At 45.6% G+C, this 16,496-nt stretch overlaps 1 long non-coding RNA gene across 1 annotated transcript in view; it reads right to left on the bottom strand.

The window, feature by feature from the left end:
- Positions 1–1,711: 1,711 nt before the first annotated feature.
- Positions 1,712–16,496, bottom strand: part of LOC144823926 (uncharacterized) — a 34,289-nt gene continuing 19,504 nt past the window's right edge. The window contains exon 2 of the long non-coding RNA XR_013608858.1: positions 1,712–3,975. This is a non-coding gene — a long non-coding RNA (uncharacterized LOC144823926). The remainder of the gene's footprint in view (positions 3,976–16,496) is intronic.

The following is a 16,496-nucleotide window of genomic DNA, read 5'->3' as shown; positions in this document are numbered from 1 at the left end:
AATGCTTACCTCATACTCTACTCCTGCAAAGCTAGATTTTCCGTGCACTATCATTCCATGCGCTATATTCAATAGCGCTGTTTTTTAAAGATTAGAATACACGAATGGGCCGGAACTGACCTGTAGTTCATGAGAGCCCAAGATGTAGCCCTTGGCAAAAAGCCAGTAGAGGTTCTGCAGAAAGGAAGGGCCCGGGAGGTCCACATAGCTCTTCATCCTGCGTCCCCTGCAGCAGGAATGACCCCCGCGGGGTGGCTTTGGTTCTCCGAGGGCTGAGCCCTGTGGAGCAGGCCGTGGGCAACAGCAAGGTTCTGGGGCCCGAGAGGAGGTGATCGGCGCTCAGGGCGGCCATGGCTGGAGACAGGGTACCTTGCACTCTGTACATCGTGCAGTGATAGGGCGGGCACTGCCACCACCGAGTTCTGCAGGGTTACACAACACTACAGCTTAATTTTCACTTTCATCTACATCCTGGAAGTGCCGATGTCTTGCAAATACTCAGCATCCAGGGGCACCGTAAACCCCCAGCTCTTTCTATTGGGCCGCTAGAGGAGCCACACTGTAACCCGCCCACAACACCGAGGCCCCCCATCTGCGCCACGCCCTCCAGCGCAGGATTGTGTAAAGAGAAGAATGCTTAGAGCTAGAATTCCTCAAAAGCAGACTCGATTTAAACAAGCACTGGCAAAGCCAAAAAGACATTCACTGCCAGCTTTTTGCGCTGTCAAGGCTTATTCTGCTCAGTCACGTTTCTTGTACACCTTTATTTTTGGGTATTGTGCTAGTCCCTTACTATTATAAAAGAAGAGGATGTGGTCTCACGGCCAGACCTCCCGATTTTGGAGCACGGGGAGATTAAGTGATTTGCCTACCAAAAAACAAGCCCAATCCTCCATAAAACAAAGCCCAAACCCAAACTACTATCCTACTAAAAAAAATTCCTAATGACGGTCGACAGCAAAAATTACTAAAAGCCTAGAAAATATAACCACGAAGAGGGAGGAATGGTGAAAGCCGTACCCCCCAATACAACTGTGGAATTAGGAGGTGGCAGGGAGAAATACTATATTTAAATATAATCAGCAATGGTGCCGAACCTACACACAGGCAAACCGAAACAGAGCAGGAAACAAAGAAATAAAGTAGTCCCCCAGAGAACAGAGAAAGAACTGTAGTGTGATGAGACATTCCTTAGTCCCTGCTGCATGGGAGGAATGGAAGAGAGAAAGAAGGGACAAACAGGCAGGATTGACCACCGGCAAGCAAGGATTTTTGAAGGACACTGAAACAAACAAATCAAAAGCTGGGGGATGGCTTCAACCTAACATAGGAAATTACAATAGGTCTTGAATGTTCGACCTAAAAAATAAAACCATGTGTGGGCAAGGCCCAAAATGCAAAGTCTATTTATAAAAATAAACTAATTGACATAACACATGGATCCTTTTTGTGGACATGTACTTCATTTAAGGTTAGAGCACAGCTTTGGGTAAATAACAATTATAATTTAACTTTGGCCAACCACACCAATAAGATTGTCTCACTTTTGATAGCATGGCATTTGATAGTTCTCTACATAGGTTCATACCAAAGACTATGGCATGGGTTTCTAAAACCAATATGGAAGTATATTTGAAAATACGTTGGTGCTTGCTAATACGTTTAATAATGCTCAGAACTATTAAAGTAAGCATACTCACAAAGCATTTAGTTAAAATGGGTTAAATAGATCAATATATTTTATTAACAATACTTTCATTTCAGAATTGTTTTCTTGCAAAACGCAAAAAATAATTACATTGATCATGCTACAGTATGTCATACAGAAATCACACAAACTATGCATGTCACAAAATATACTGCCAAAAAAAGCATTAATTCCATTCCATTATTAACACATTAGACAAATAGGAACATTCTAATTAAATATTGAAAACATGAGTTCAAAATCAAGATTTGATTTTGCACTCTAATGCAAGCATTTTAGAACCTCGCTGGACACCTGTTCATGTACCATCTTCAAATCGCTGGCAACCAATTATATCATGAGTCATGACTGTTACACAACATGTCATGATCAGTGCCTCTCTATTATCAGAACTTGTTCCGCCCTCCCTATGAAGGCCCTAGAACGCCAGCCATGGGGTCATCCAACCTGACTAGTCATCGGTCCAAATCAAACGTCCCATTCTAGCAAAGAATATTCTGGACAGCTGTCTGTAGTTCTTATTAAGCCCATCATCGAATAACATGATATTCTTTACCCTATGTAGGCATCCTAAAAGTGCTCAATTACCTCCAAGAAGAAGTAGCCCAAGATGCAACTAGCATCTTTGTCCTATCAGAACTCTTTGCAGCCTTTCGCATGGTAGATCACACCATCTGTCTCTACTATCTACTCAAAGTAGAAGTAATAGACACAGGCTGGAGTCATTACCAGAGGCCTGAAGCTCAACCATTAATGACACATTGCTTTCAGTTTACTTGGAAAATCTCACCCTGCTTGGTTCCTCTGGGACCATCCTTGTCTCCCCGTTGTTTAACATTGATCTTATTTCACTTTCTAAACTCATTGGTGGTTGTTTTTGGATGCAGGCTTTTCAAAATAATTTTGCCTGCTCAACTGAAAAGCAAAAAGCTGTCACATAAAAAAGTCAATCTTTCACTATCCATATAACATAGTTCTTGTCTCCAGCTCATTAAACAGTGTGTTGGGTTCTCTGTGTAGGGCCCATATGTGGAAAAAGCACCTTATATCAGGTAGACATGATTAAGGTCAGCAGATTTGCTATGGAAAATGAAATGTCAATGTATGTTGTGGATATATCTGAATAGAAGGAAAAATATATGGCAAAAAAATATAATTGATGAAGGAGCGCTCCACTCCACCACCGCAGTTGAATGATCCTCCTTCTGGAAATGCATGTGTTCGTTGGAACATCCACTACCTCCAAGCGAAGCAAGTTGGAACAGAGGAGTGGTGAGCAGGGAACATGGTTTGGAATAAGAAAAGTACATCTACGGCCAGGCACCCACATAAAGTATAGACCAATATAATATAACCATTTTATACATTTTCATTTTTGAGTATTTTATGGGCTTATGAAATAGAGTTACATGGTAATTTCCCCTATATAGCCTCATTGCACTGAATAATGAGTTGGATAAGCTCAGCTCCAGGAAAGTCTACGATTATAACTCCCAGTCTTGTCTTCTCATTTGCCTGGCTCTCAAGATAGCTGTACAAATAAGAGTTCATCCAGGTGGCCACTGATTCAGATAAGGCAAGCCAACCATGTCCAGAACAAAATGTCAGAAATAGTTTATGGTGCAATTCCCTCTCTTGTGCTTGTTGAAGACGATGCTCTAAACTGGACCATTTCTCGTTCACATAAAATAATGTGGGTACCACCCACTCATCGTGTACATCTAGAGCAGTGTCGCAGAGGCCACAGAGGGGGGAGCTGCAGTTCTGAAGAATGATGATTTTGCCTCTCGCTTGACCCAGTGTAGGAATGTCACTGGACTGCCAGAACCACACAAATCCCATTTCCTTGATGCTCTCTGCAACCCTGTTTTGAAAGCTCTCTTGGTCTTGTGTTGGTACAGACTCATCTCTGATGTACAACAAGATGGTCTCCGTTGGATGCTCTTTCAAGAAAGCTGTTGTTTCAGCCAAGACTTCAGTGAAATTTCTCTTTGGACCTGTACCACCATTTTGGATGAGCAACTGATTGTTGATTTGTTGGCAGCGTATGTCAATAAATCTTATCCCAGCTTCATACTGTTTGGCCAAGGGCCAGCTCTGACACCTAGACCAGCCATCAACACAGAAGGTGTTATTTGTTCCAGGAATGGACAGGTCAGTAAGGGATTTTTCATCTGGAACTGAAGACATCCAATTCAGCCAAGTGGCAGCAGGCAGGGGATATGTGCAAAAATCTTTTCTAGAACTGTTTCCCATGATAACTGAACCTGGGAAGAAAAAACAAAATACACATCAATATAATTTATGATTAATACATATATAATAGAATTAAGTACAGACTGTGTTTTTGGTTAACTCCAATTATATGTTCAGCAGTTCACTGTGCTCCAGTGCTGTACTTTTGGAAAATGCTGACGAGAAGATATCTGTAGACTAAATGCTATATTTCACCTAATTCATGGAGACAAAATACACGAAAATAGCTATGTATGTAATCTTTCAGGCAGACAAAGGTATATTTCTTACAAATAGATTATATATAGGAATTAAATGTGAGTATGCAAATATCCACTAAGGAATGCCTATGTTTCTTCTCATTTTCCTGAACGAAGCTCTCAGGAATGGAACTAGAGAAGGAATAATAGACTCTGTGATCCTCCTTAAAAGTTTGCTTTTGCTTTAGGAGCTCATTATAATTGCGGGTGGTTGGACATCAGTCCGCCAGCCATTATAACGGTGTAACAGTGATGGGACCACCTGCCAGACGTGCGGCTGTCCCACCAGCCCAATTAGGACGTGCCCACCATACTGGCGGGCGCATCTTGGCCTCTCACCATTGCGGTCGGTGCTGCAGTCTGCAGCACCATCACAATGGTAAAAGAGCATGCACCGCATTTCCCAGCACCACGTGGCAGGCACCATGCAGTGCCTGCCAATTGGTGCGCGGAACTGCAGGGGGTAGCGTGGGTACTGTAAAGATGAAGTCCACACACATTGTGGAAATAAGATGTTTATTGTAGATTAAGCAGAGGGACCTCCAGCTCCATCCTCCACCAGCTTCAACAGCTCAGTTACAGATATCTCTAATCATAACATTCCAAACTGCTTAGCAACATATGTACATTCTAATTAGGATAACTCTACACATCTTTCCCTTTTATACATTTCTTACATTAAAATACATTAAATAAATAGCAATATGTAAAAGAACATAAAACATATAAATATCAAGCTCTAAATATCAAATCTGATAAGAGAATCACAGGTGTAAATGATATAGAAGATAATCTATAATAGAGGTATCATGGGTGAAAATGTCAAGGAATTTAACTACTGAACGATGCCTGCGGAATACAACACTTGGAAATATTTCCATAGCTCCAAGTAGATCCATCACATAAAACTACCACACTCTTTCTCACATCCTTCACTTGAATAGGTTTGGAAAACTTGCTATCCCCTTAAGCAACAATAACACCTCGCCTTACCACGACCCAGTCACCAGATTTAATACTGGGAATCTTGACTCCTTTCATTTGATTATAATGACTGGCAGAAGCAATTTGATCATTAGTGACTTCTTTACCAATCCTCTCACGGTTCACCCACACACACAATCTTTATCCTTCAACCATCCTGGTACTTCTTTCAATCCTGGTTCTCTTCCCTTAAGTGATACAAAAGGTGACACACCTGTTACAGAATGTGGTGTTATTCTGTAAGACCAAATTAACTTTTTTAACTCATCGGACCATGACAACCCATTACACAAGGAAAGTTGTAAGTTATCCATAATCAAACAATTAATTCTTTCCACCAAACCATTGGCCTGAGGTCTAAACATGGCAACTTTCTCATGTTTCACTCCTTTACTGCAAATAAATTATTGCATCTTCCTAGAAACTAGTTGGGGTCCATTATCCGATACAAAACTTTAGGAATCCCTTCGTTCATAAAAACTTTCTCCAGGAATTTGATCACTTTCTCGGTTACAATACTGTCAGCTGTTTCTACAACCAACCATTTGGAGTGGTAATCTACTAAGACCATCAAGAATTTACAATTTGAATCCTAATTTGGAAATAGGAGCCAAAAAATCTATTCCCACTCTTTCCCAAGGACGCTCAGGAAATTTAACACAAGCAAGAGGAGGTTGACGCAAAACTTTGGTCTTGTCACTGGTGGCAAAAGCATAACAATCTTTGACAGCTTCCTCAATGTCTTTATCTAAACCAGGCCACCAAAATGATTGACGAACACGTCGTTTGGTCATGTTTCTGCCCAGATGTCCTTCATGGGCAATATTAACAATCCTAGCTTTTAGTCCTTCTGGTGGTACTATTTTATCTCTCCTACACAACTTCCCTTCTCTTACACTTGATTCATCTACTACATTGTTATATCCTTTGAAACGTAAATCATGGATCAACTCACCACCCCAACCATCAGATATGCCTTGCATGATTTTTTTATCACATCATCATCTAACATTGCTGCATCCCGTTCCTCCTTTGCAAAAGCTTGTTCCTCGATATACTTTATTACATCAACTTCAATTTCAGATTCCTCCTCACTCATTACAATAGGCATTCTTGATAAACAATCCGCCAATACATTCCTTAATCCCTTCATGTACTCAATTTCAAAATTATACTCAAGTACAGATAAAATCCATCTTGAGATTCTCGGAGTTACACTCCCTTCCAGTCCTTTGCCACCCTTAAATAAGTGTACAAGCGGTTTGGGATCAGTACGGAGTTTAAACGGTAACCCCCAAACGAAATACGAAATGTTTAATCCACCAACACTAGAGCTTCTTTATCACAGAGTATGAGATCTCCGCATTCTGCAATCTCCTGGATGCAAATCCTATGACTCTTTCTTATCCATCCCTCACTTGTGTCAACACAGCCCCAATACCATATCACTGGCATCTGTTGTAACATAGGTCTTGGCCTTAACATCAAAATGCCCAAGGCTAGGCGCAGATAAAATTCCTTTTTTAATTTCTTTAAATGCTTTTTCACAAATCTCGCACCACACAATGTTAGTAAACCCTCTCACAAATTTTGAGCAACATTCTGCTAGACCTAAGAAACTTTTAAGCTGATCGTTATTCTTTGGAGTGGGGGCATCTTTAATTGCAGATATAATGCTTTTCTTTGGTCTGATTCCCTCTCTAGAAATTTCATGTCCTAAATAATTTACAGTATCTTTCCTCACTTGACATTTTTCTCTTTAGATTGTTAAACCATGTTCTCGCATGCAACACAAAACATCCTCCATCACTTGATCATGATGGTTATAATTACTCTCTACAATCAGAACATCGTCTTGAAAACAAAGAACGTCCTTTATTCCTTGAAGAACTTTCTGCATAACTCTTTGAAACACCGCTGAGGCAGAAGCTAAGCCAAATGGCATTCCACGGTAGCAGAAAGCTCCCAGCGGTGTTACAAATGATGCCAGATGCCTTGACTCTTCATTGAGATCTATCTGATGGTACACTGCGGACATGTCAATTACGTTAAACTCACTCCCACCTACTATTGCAGTCAACATCTCTGAGAAATCAGGTAGAGGTTGACGATCGACCCATATATTCTTAGTTAACACCTTCAATGCTACAGCAATTCTCCCCCGGTGCTGGTGCCCCTTAAATCCCATTGTTCATGACGAGCTCAGCTGATATATATATAAATACAACAATATTTTTGTACACAATATTTAGGATATGTATATATATATTAGACAATTTTCTGACAACACTATTCTAGAACCAATCTCCATTGAAACTCTCACCAGAAGGCAACAGTTTCTTCTGCCCCTTCAGCCATAGGGTAAAAGTTCAGTTTGGGAAAGCCGACTTCTTTGGTAAGACCTTGGCTCCCTTTAATCCTGGGGGTCAAAATGCTGGAGCAGAAGTTCACAACAAACTTACCACTTAGGTAAAAGCACTAAGAAAACAATCATTCTTTCCATTCAGTCACCACAATAGTTATGGGTATGTCCCAGACAGTGGTCCCTTCGGTTGCTGTGGCATATGTACTCAGTCTGAGAAAATAAAAGTAAAGTGATGGTTGGAATGCGTAAACTGATTTTGGACACTGTTCATTTCTCATGGCACATTCTAGTCCATTGTTTTTGCACACTATCTTGTGCTAGGCGCAGCTCTGAAATATGCAAAAAAAATGAAGGACTGGAATTTGGCTGAGATTACTTCAAGAGTTCTACTCATCACCTTTCGTTTTCCTCCTAGGTATTGAAGCTGCACATCCCAATAAGATCCAGCAAGATTGAATCGTGTCTGAGGCTGCATAGGTTTCTCTTCAAACCAGACAAAGATTGTTACTTTGTTTTTGCTCAGGTTGTTGGTGAAACTGGGGGGGGCATATTTATCAGTATGTCACACAGCGCAGCAAGCCACCTTGTTGCGCTAAGTGACAGGGAAAGGGCAGGAATGCGCCATATTTAACATTATACAGCTCATTCCTACCTTTTCCTAGCACTGGCGCACAAGGTGCTGCCTAGCGCCACCGCAGACACTCTTGCCTCATGATGCAAGGGTGCCTGCATTGTAAGCAGGATTGTTTTTGTGCAGGAAAGGGAATCTTTCTACACAAAAACAATCCACTGTGCAGTGACCGGCTAGCTTACACTCTACCCCACACCCATCCAACACAGGCGTCCTGCTAATAAAAGGGTCCGGGTGCTTTGCCCTGGGCCATTCTAGTAACTACATTCCAATGTCAGTGTTGTTACTTTTACTGCATGGGTGCCTAGGGCCCCACTACTTAACATTGGTGACAAGCGTGTTGTGCCCGTGCAAGCAGCAGCTGTGAAGGTTGGCATGGGGGAAGTGTAGACAATATCATGGCTTCCCCATCAAAAAGCTGCAAGTGGTAGGCGAGGAAGTTGTTGCCTGCCTATGCATGACCCTGCAGTGGAGAACTGCTGTGAGCCTGTGCCAGCTCCGTGAATGATATCAAAGGAGATAAGGAGGGCTATGCAGAAAAAGTGCCTGTCGCGACTCAGTGAGGCTGTCGCGGAGCAGGTGACCCAGCGGGTGGCCGTGATGTGAGCCTGTGGGTTAAGGGACGCCCAGTAAGAGGAAGTGTTCCCCCATTGAAATGCCCAACTGATGCGTCCAGGCAACTGCCAACCAATAAGGTAAGGATCGAGGTGGTGAAGGGCAAAGTGAGTGCCAAAGAGAAGCCGAACTGCAGTCAGTGTATCCACACGACATACATGCATCTGCAAGCTGCCCAGGTTGGTTGCTGCAAGTGGAAGGAGCTGTGTTATGCGGCTCCAGAAAGCAGAGAGACCCGCTGCGTGTGTAGAAGGCATGGAGGCTCCCCATCAGCAGCTCCAGCCCTGCATAGCCCATGAGGTAAGAGAGGCTGCAGCGGAGGAGTGGGAGCGATTGAAAAGACAGAGAGCGGCGATGCATTGAATGTAAGGCTAGGAGGTTAAAGCATTACCCTCTCCCAATCCGAGACACTTCCGAGGCCTGGTGCACCCTCCTGCACTGCCCAAATGGAAAAATTCTTACTGTGCAAGGGAGGAGGTGACGCTGCCCTGTGGAGGGTCCTGCCACGTGGAAAGACCAGTGGCAGACCAGTGGCAGCCTTCGGCAAGGGTGCCCCGGCCAAGAGGATAATAGGAGTGCTGCAGGCTGTATGGGGCATCCCGAAGAGGTGCTGCCGCTTGTTGAGAGCTTCCTGTTGTGCCAGCATGGTATAAGGCCCTGCAGGCTGTGAGGGTGGAGAGAGGGCCATAGGGGAAGGAAAGGAAGACTCCAACGGCAGCCGAGCGAGGCGGAGGTTCTGGTCTAGGGTGTGGAGCGATGGCAACACCACCTACAAGTCGCAGAAGGCACATCTGCCTGCCATGAAAAAAAGAAATAAAAGTACTTGTAAGGGACAGTGAGAAGGGAAATGCACTGCAGCACAAGGACAGCTGCTGCGGCTCAACATTGTAGGGAGAAAGTGTACCAGCTTAAACTGAAGTAGCGGACACCCCAAGACCTTGTCATGCTGTGTGGATGAAGGACTACATCCTCAGTTAGCGAGTGAGCGTTGAAGAGAACTTTAAGCAGAAAGGCTGCCAGGGCTGGTGAGGAGATTTGCAGTGACACCTTGTGGCCATGGGTGGTCACTGCAGCAGTAAGGACACTGACGGTTACGGCATCCGGATGGTAGGTGTGGTATGGAGCAACAGCCCCAGGCAGTAAGTCCCCGAAGGTCTGAAGAAAGTGTGCTGTATGCATGCCCAGTGGCGAAAGGATGCCACCGCAATTGGAGGACTTGAGCGCACGTGGCACCAGAAGCAGGAGCACCCTCCGGTGAAGAACAGAGGGCGCAAAAGTAAGGAGGGCCCAGAAGACTGTGTCAGAGGGACTGCCAGTATGAGTATGAGAGCCCTGCGGGAAAGAGGGTCTAGGTTGTCACAGGGAGTGGCAGACCATGCAAAGCGTACCTGAGTAGAGGCTGAAGAGTGCCACGACGACGTAGCCTTGAGGTGCAAAGAGTGCTTTCTCAAGAGTAGAGACCTGCAAGAGGGTAACCTGTAAGAGAGGTCAGAGAAAATGGCCTGTGAGAGATCGGAGAAGATTTACCTGAAGTCGGAGGAAGAAGACCTGGGAGAGGTCGTGAAATGAAGAGGGTCCCGACTAGAGGTCTGGTCAGTGGCAAGGAGAAAGCATTTTCTTAGGGGTAGGACTTGGTCAGGAAGACCCGTGTGAAGTGCACATTACATGGAGAGGCCTGGTCAGAAAAGAAGAGTAAGAGAAGATGGGACCAGACCGCATCATGAAGTGAAAGTAGAGGAAAGGGAAAAAGAGTGGCATGAGGCCACTGTGAAATTATTAGTCCAAAGAAAGAGGAAGAGAGGAGGTGTGATAGATATCTGGCACACCACAAAGCAAAGAAGAGGACTGAGTGCAAGAACATCTTAGGAGTGTTGGACACTGTGAGTAAAGTACAGTACCTATGTGACAGCCAGGGGCAAGGGCCTTAGGAATTGAGACCAGGATCCTAACATGAGAGATGAGTCTAAAGCAGTTCCAGCGCAGGTCCGAGGAAAATGAAGATCTCTTGTGGTAAGCTGGTTCCTCCAACGACTATCCTGTCAATGCCAGTGCACCAGAATCTGGTTGGCAGGAGTAATCCAATCTGGAAACAATTATCCTCTAGGCTGAGCGAGTGACTTGAAGGTGGGACTGGTAGTGCTTCCTCCACGAGCCTAGAGTATGGAATTGGGGCGGCACGGTGAAGTACACCCAATCCCATGGAAGCCTGGTGAAGACGACCTCTGGGGAATCCCGTGAGAGGGGAATCCTAGTATTAGAGGGGAGTTCTGGTGAGAGAAGAATGTAGGAAATTACTCCACCATCCTCCAGCTAGGTGCAGCTGGAAGCACTGCTGCATCAGCGGCAGGTTCAGCAGCAATAAACAGGATGTCATCAGTTGTAGAAGGCTTGATGTTCATGGAGCCAAGATGTCTTTCTGAAAACATACCATCCACAGCCTTCACCATTGCTCCACATGTCACAGTAAACATATAGGGGCAGATTTATGTTAACTGGCGCATCCCCAGGGATGCGCCAGTTAATGTGCGCCACAGTGCGCCACAGCTCCGCCAACCATGGTGCGCCGCATTTACAATGCGGCGCACCATGGGGCAAAAACGGCACAGATGCGTGACACATCTGTGCCGTAAAGGCGGCGCATTGCTGGAGTTGCGTCGCAAGCGCGACGCAGCTCCAGCAAGGCTCGGGGGGTGCCCTATCTGACCAATGCTGCATCAAGACCTACGCCTGCTTCAAGCAGGCGCAGGCTTTTGACGCAGCATTGGCCTGAAAGTGACTGAGTGAAATCTTATAGATTTCACTCAGCCACTTTTGCGAGGCGCACCTGCCCCGGAACGCCCACCCTGCGCCGGAACGCCCACAAGCGGCGCAGGGCTTTACAACGTGACGCATCTGCCTAGATGCGTCACGTTGTAAATCGTTCGTAGGGATGCGCCACGTTTACGCCGCCTTGCGTGACGCAACAGCGGCGTAAACATGGCGCAAGGGCCTCATAAATCTGCCCCCTAGACTTTGGTTGTAAACTTCAACGCATTGAGTCCAGGGAGGACAGGATCTGCAGTGCACCGCTGATTTGTGCTAAATAGAACTGGTGAACCTAGCTGCATCTGTATCATAATCCTTTTCTGAAAGCAGCCGAATAAGCTCAGTGGAGTTTTCTGTTGTTGTTTAATTCTCTCCCATGGGTTGGATGTGTTGTTCCAGTATTAATTAAGTTTGCGAGGGATGTAGTGACCGGCTGATGAAAGCTGGCTTACACTCCGCACCACACCCATCCAACACAGGCATCATAGGACATATGACCCTACTAGAAAAAAAGGGGCCTGGCGCACGTGCCCTGGGCCAGTTCCAGTAACTATATTCTGGTGTCCGTGTCATTATTTTACTGCATGGGGCCGAGGGCCCCACTACTTTATACCCTAAGGCATTTTCCTATTTCTATGTGTGCTGCAAAATGCAGCTCACAGAGAAAGCGGGAAAATTAAGAGAAAAAAAGATAGTTCTACTTGTTATGCCTCATATGGGAAGGTGTAGCATTTTGCAGGATTCCTAGGTTTACCGCTTATGGTAAATCTGAGAATGGGCTAAAATCCATGGGTGTTACCTGGAACACTTCCCTGGGGCAGAGTAACGCAATGCAACAAAAACGACTCTTGTGAGTCCGTGAGAATACATGTCCCAGAATGCAGTATATTTGGGGACACAGTGTGACACTATAACAGGGTGAAAGCAAAGATGGACTCACGAAACCGTGACAAAGACCATTTCTTGGTCGAAATGTTTGGTGGTGGTAATGGTGGTGGAAAATATGCTTTATTAAAGGCTTTTTTCAAAAGACAACTTCTGGAGTGCGGTGAACTATTTGATGGGAAAGAATGTTGCCAGGTATGGTCTAACCTCGACACAAGCACCAGCTGAGTTAAGGGCGCACCGATCGTGGACCGTTTGAGAAATATATATATATATATATATATATATTTAGATATATATATATTTAGATATATATATATGCACTTATAGACACTGCTCCTACCTTGCACTCACTCCCCGCACAGCCGATTTGACGCTGGTGCGAGCGTGGGGTGGACGCCATTTTGGGTGAGGAAGGGGTAGCGCTCTAGTTGCGGCTGCCTCCCACCCTCCTTTCCTCCTTAAAATGAATACCAATCCCCGACGGCGCAGCGGGCGGGCGCAGGCGCAGCGGGCGCGCGCCGACGGCACGCCGAAGGCGCGCCAAAGGCAAGCCCGTCTACGCCCGTCATCGCCAAGACATCGCCTCTCGCCTGTCCCCCTGGCCAAGGCCTACGGGAAACTCGCCACTATGATAAGGAGCTCTTACTCGCCCTGAACCCTGGGCAGACTTGTGATGAGCTACCAGGCTACCTTGGACAGACTTGCTTACAATGTAAGTCGTGTTTGCAGCACCCCGACCTTGCCTGCCTGGACACAGGTTAGGCTTGCCTAGACAAGTCCCTCTTACCATTCTCCAACTGAATGTTAGGTCCCTCGCAAAACATTACTTAGAGGTAAACACACTCATCCTTGATGAGTCTCCTGATGTTCTTTTTTATGTGAAACGTGGCTTCACGATGACATAGCTAGTCTACCGAATCTAACGCTGCCAGACGGCTACGGGATTAGGACTTTAAATAGGGACGCTAGGGGTGGCGGCATAGCAGTTATCTATAAAAATCAATACACTTGCTCCTTCACCAAGGAAGATATTTGGGGCTGTGAAGGCGCTCGATTTAAAATCGCTATAGGCCCACACTTTGTATTGTCAGGGCTCTATATCAATAGACCCCCTGGACCTGCCTCTAAGTTCATAGATCTCTTCTTGAGGTGGCCAACTCCCTGGTTGTGGGCTCGGCTAACTTTACAATATTAGGAGACTTAAATCTTCATTTTGATTTGACCCATGACCCTACTATCAAAAATCTCCTGACGGATCTAGCGGACCTACAACTAGACTCCTTAATCCAGACTGCTACGCACTCGGCTGGACATGTATTAGACCCCGTCTTTACCAACATCCCGAAGGCTAGGACGGATGCGCCCAAGCCTATGGGATGGACAGATCACTACCTAATCAAAATCTCCATGATGGTCAGGGAAATATATAAGAAGGATGAGCCGACCCGGCTCTTCAAGAGGCCCTGGCACAACCTTAAAACTAAAGACCTCCACACTACTCTAAGAGTGTTCCATTGTGAGGATAATATGGACATCGACACGGCATACGCAGCCTTCCACGAATGGATTACCAGAGGATTAGATGCCCTTATTCCAGCTAAAAGATCCCCCTCCAACCCATGGTACAATGACACTCTGAGATGCATGCGAAAAGAATGTAAGAAGGCCGAGCGAATTTGGAGAAAAGACTATAAAGATAGGGACAAAGCACTATACCTGGCTAAACAAAAACTTTATCACAAAGTAATTTGCTCCACTCGTGCCTCTTTCTATGCAGAAGAAATCAACTCCAGTCCTAATCCCACCAAATGCATCTTCAAACTGGTGCAAGAACTCCAGAGTAATAGAACCCCTGTCTCCAGCATCATCTCCGCGCAGCAGTGCGAGGATCTTGCCATTTTCTTTGTAGAAAAGTGCAGAAAATATATAGATCATTCCTGCAGCACTCTTTGGATCCACTCAACCCCACTAATCCCAATACTGGTGGCACTACGCTGGCGCTCATACCAGAAATTTCATACGATGATTTGACTAAACTCTGCAGGAAAGGAAAGTCTGGCTCTCCGGCAGACCCCATGAGACCGGCACAATTTACTGAGTCTCTAGCGCACTTCCTGCCACCCCTGGCCTTTATACTCAACCTATCCTTCTCTTCGGCCAGTGTTCCTACTGTCTGGAAACAGGCACGGGTTTCTCCCATCATTAAAAAGCCTACCCTGGATCCTTCCAAACTAGAAAACTTTAGGCCTATCTCTCTGCTCCCATGGGTGTCTAAACTTGCGGAGGCCCATGTAAACAACGTGCTGTCCCAATATATGCATCAAAACAACCTCCTGGACCCATCACAAAACGGGTTCAGACCTGGCCACAGCACTGAGTCTGCCCTACTGTCCACAACCGAACACCTCCAGACGATTCTTGATGCCGGTCAGAGTGCTGCGCTGATTCTGTTAGATCTCAGCGCGGCATTTGATACTTGTCCACATGACATTCTGTTACATTGTCTGGCGACAGTGGGGATTACCGGTCTCGCCCTGGAATGGTTTCGCTCATTCTTGAAAAACAGATCCTTCAGGGTGTCAGCTCCCCCATATCTCTCCCAGTCCCACTCCATCGGCCAGGGAGTCCCTCAGGGCTCTGCACTTAGTCCATCCCTTTTTAATCTCTACGTGCAACCACTCGTGGTAGTGGCCAAAGAGTGGGACCTTATGCTGGTGTCATATGCAGATGACACTCAGCTGGTCATCACTCTCACCGAAGGGCCATCTACTTCAGCCTTGAGATTCAGGAATGGGCTGGCTGCAGTAGCCCAGTGGATGACGGACAACTGCCTGCAGCTTAATGCGGGCATGACGGAGGTGCTGCTTGTCGGGAAGAATACCGTCTACTGGAACGAGCATTGGTGGCCTTCTTCTTTGGGCACTATTCCACCGCCAAAATCCCTGGTTCAAAACTTGGGTGTCAGGATAGACTCCTCGCTCAGCTTCCAGACCCACACTAAAAGAGTTGCAGCTACTTGTGTGGGCCTGCTGAGGAGTCTTAACCCGATACTGAAATTCTTTGACTCAAAAGTCCGGCAGCTCATTGTTCAGTCCACAATCCTTTCTCGATTGGACTACGCCAGTGTTCTACTTCTGGGCGCTAATAAAGCGGAGATAGCACGATTACAACGAGTTCAGAACTCGGCAGCAAGATCTTTGGTGGGTCTTCCCCGCAGATGTTCTGCTAGAGCCACTATCAGGAAACTGCACTGGCTTCCTATTGAATCTCGTATTCAGTTCAAAACTCTTACCCTGGCATTTAAGATTCTTAAAACCAGGTGCCCAGAACTGCTACGCCCGCTCCTGACACCTTATGTGCCACAGCGCAGGCGACGATCATTGGGCCAACACCTAGTGTCTGTACCCCGCACAAAGCTCTGTCGCATTGGCGGTCGTTCCTTCAGGGTACTGGGAGCTAAGCTCTGGAATTCCCTACCAATGAACATTCGCTCTATGGAGAACCTGTCTGCCTTACGGAAAGCCGTTAAGACCCATCTGTTCCCCCCTCTTTAGGACTGCCTGCCCCAGCTCTTTTCACCTCTTCGGTAGGGCACTTGTTAATCTTCAGCGCCGGGACGTCTCTTTGCTGGGGCAGCTGTCGCGCTCACACAAACTGTTAACATAACATAACATATAACAAAATAATAAATATTAAATATGTTAAATAATACAATTGGGCGATCTTCTCACACATAGTCATCTGGCAACCTGCAAACCAAAAAATGAAAAAGGAAACACAACATGGCTAACAACACCTGGCTTTTGGAAATGTTCTAAATGTAAAGCCTGTGAACATGGATGCAACACGCAATCATATCAACTACAAAACGGAAGAAGGGAAAGGATTATTGAGCATATTACATGCAAATCTAAATATGTGGTATACGTCTTGCAATGCCCATGTAAAAAACTTTATGTTGGGAGTACCATCAACAAAATGAAATCACGCATATTACAGCATCTG

Source organism: Lissotriton helveticus, chromosome 3_1 (genome assembly GCF_964261635.1).
Source record: "Lissotriton helveticus chromosome 3_1, aLisHel1.1, whole genome shotgun sequence".
NCBI lineage: Eukaryota > Metazoa > Chordata > Amphibia > Caudata > Salamandridae > Lissotriton > Lissotriton helveticus.
This window is presented reverse-complemented; position numbering and strand designations above follow the sequence as displayed.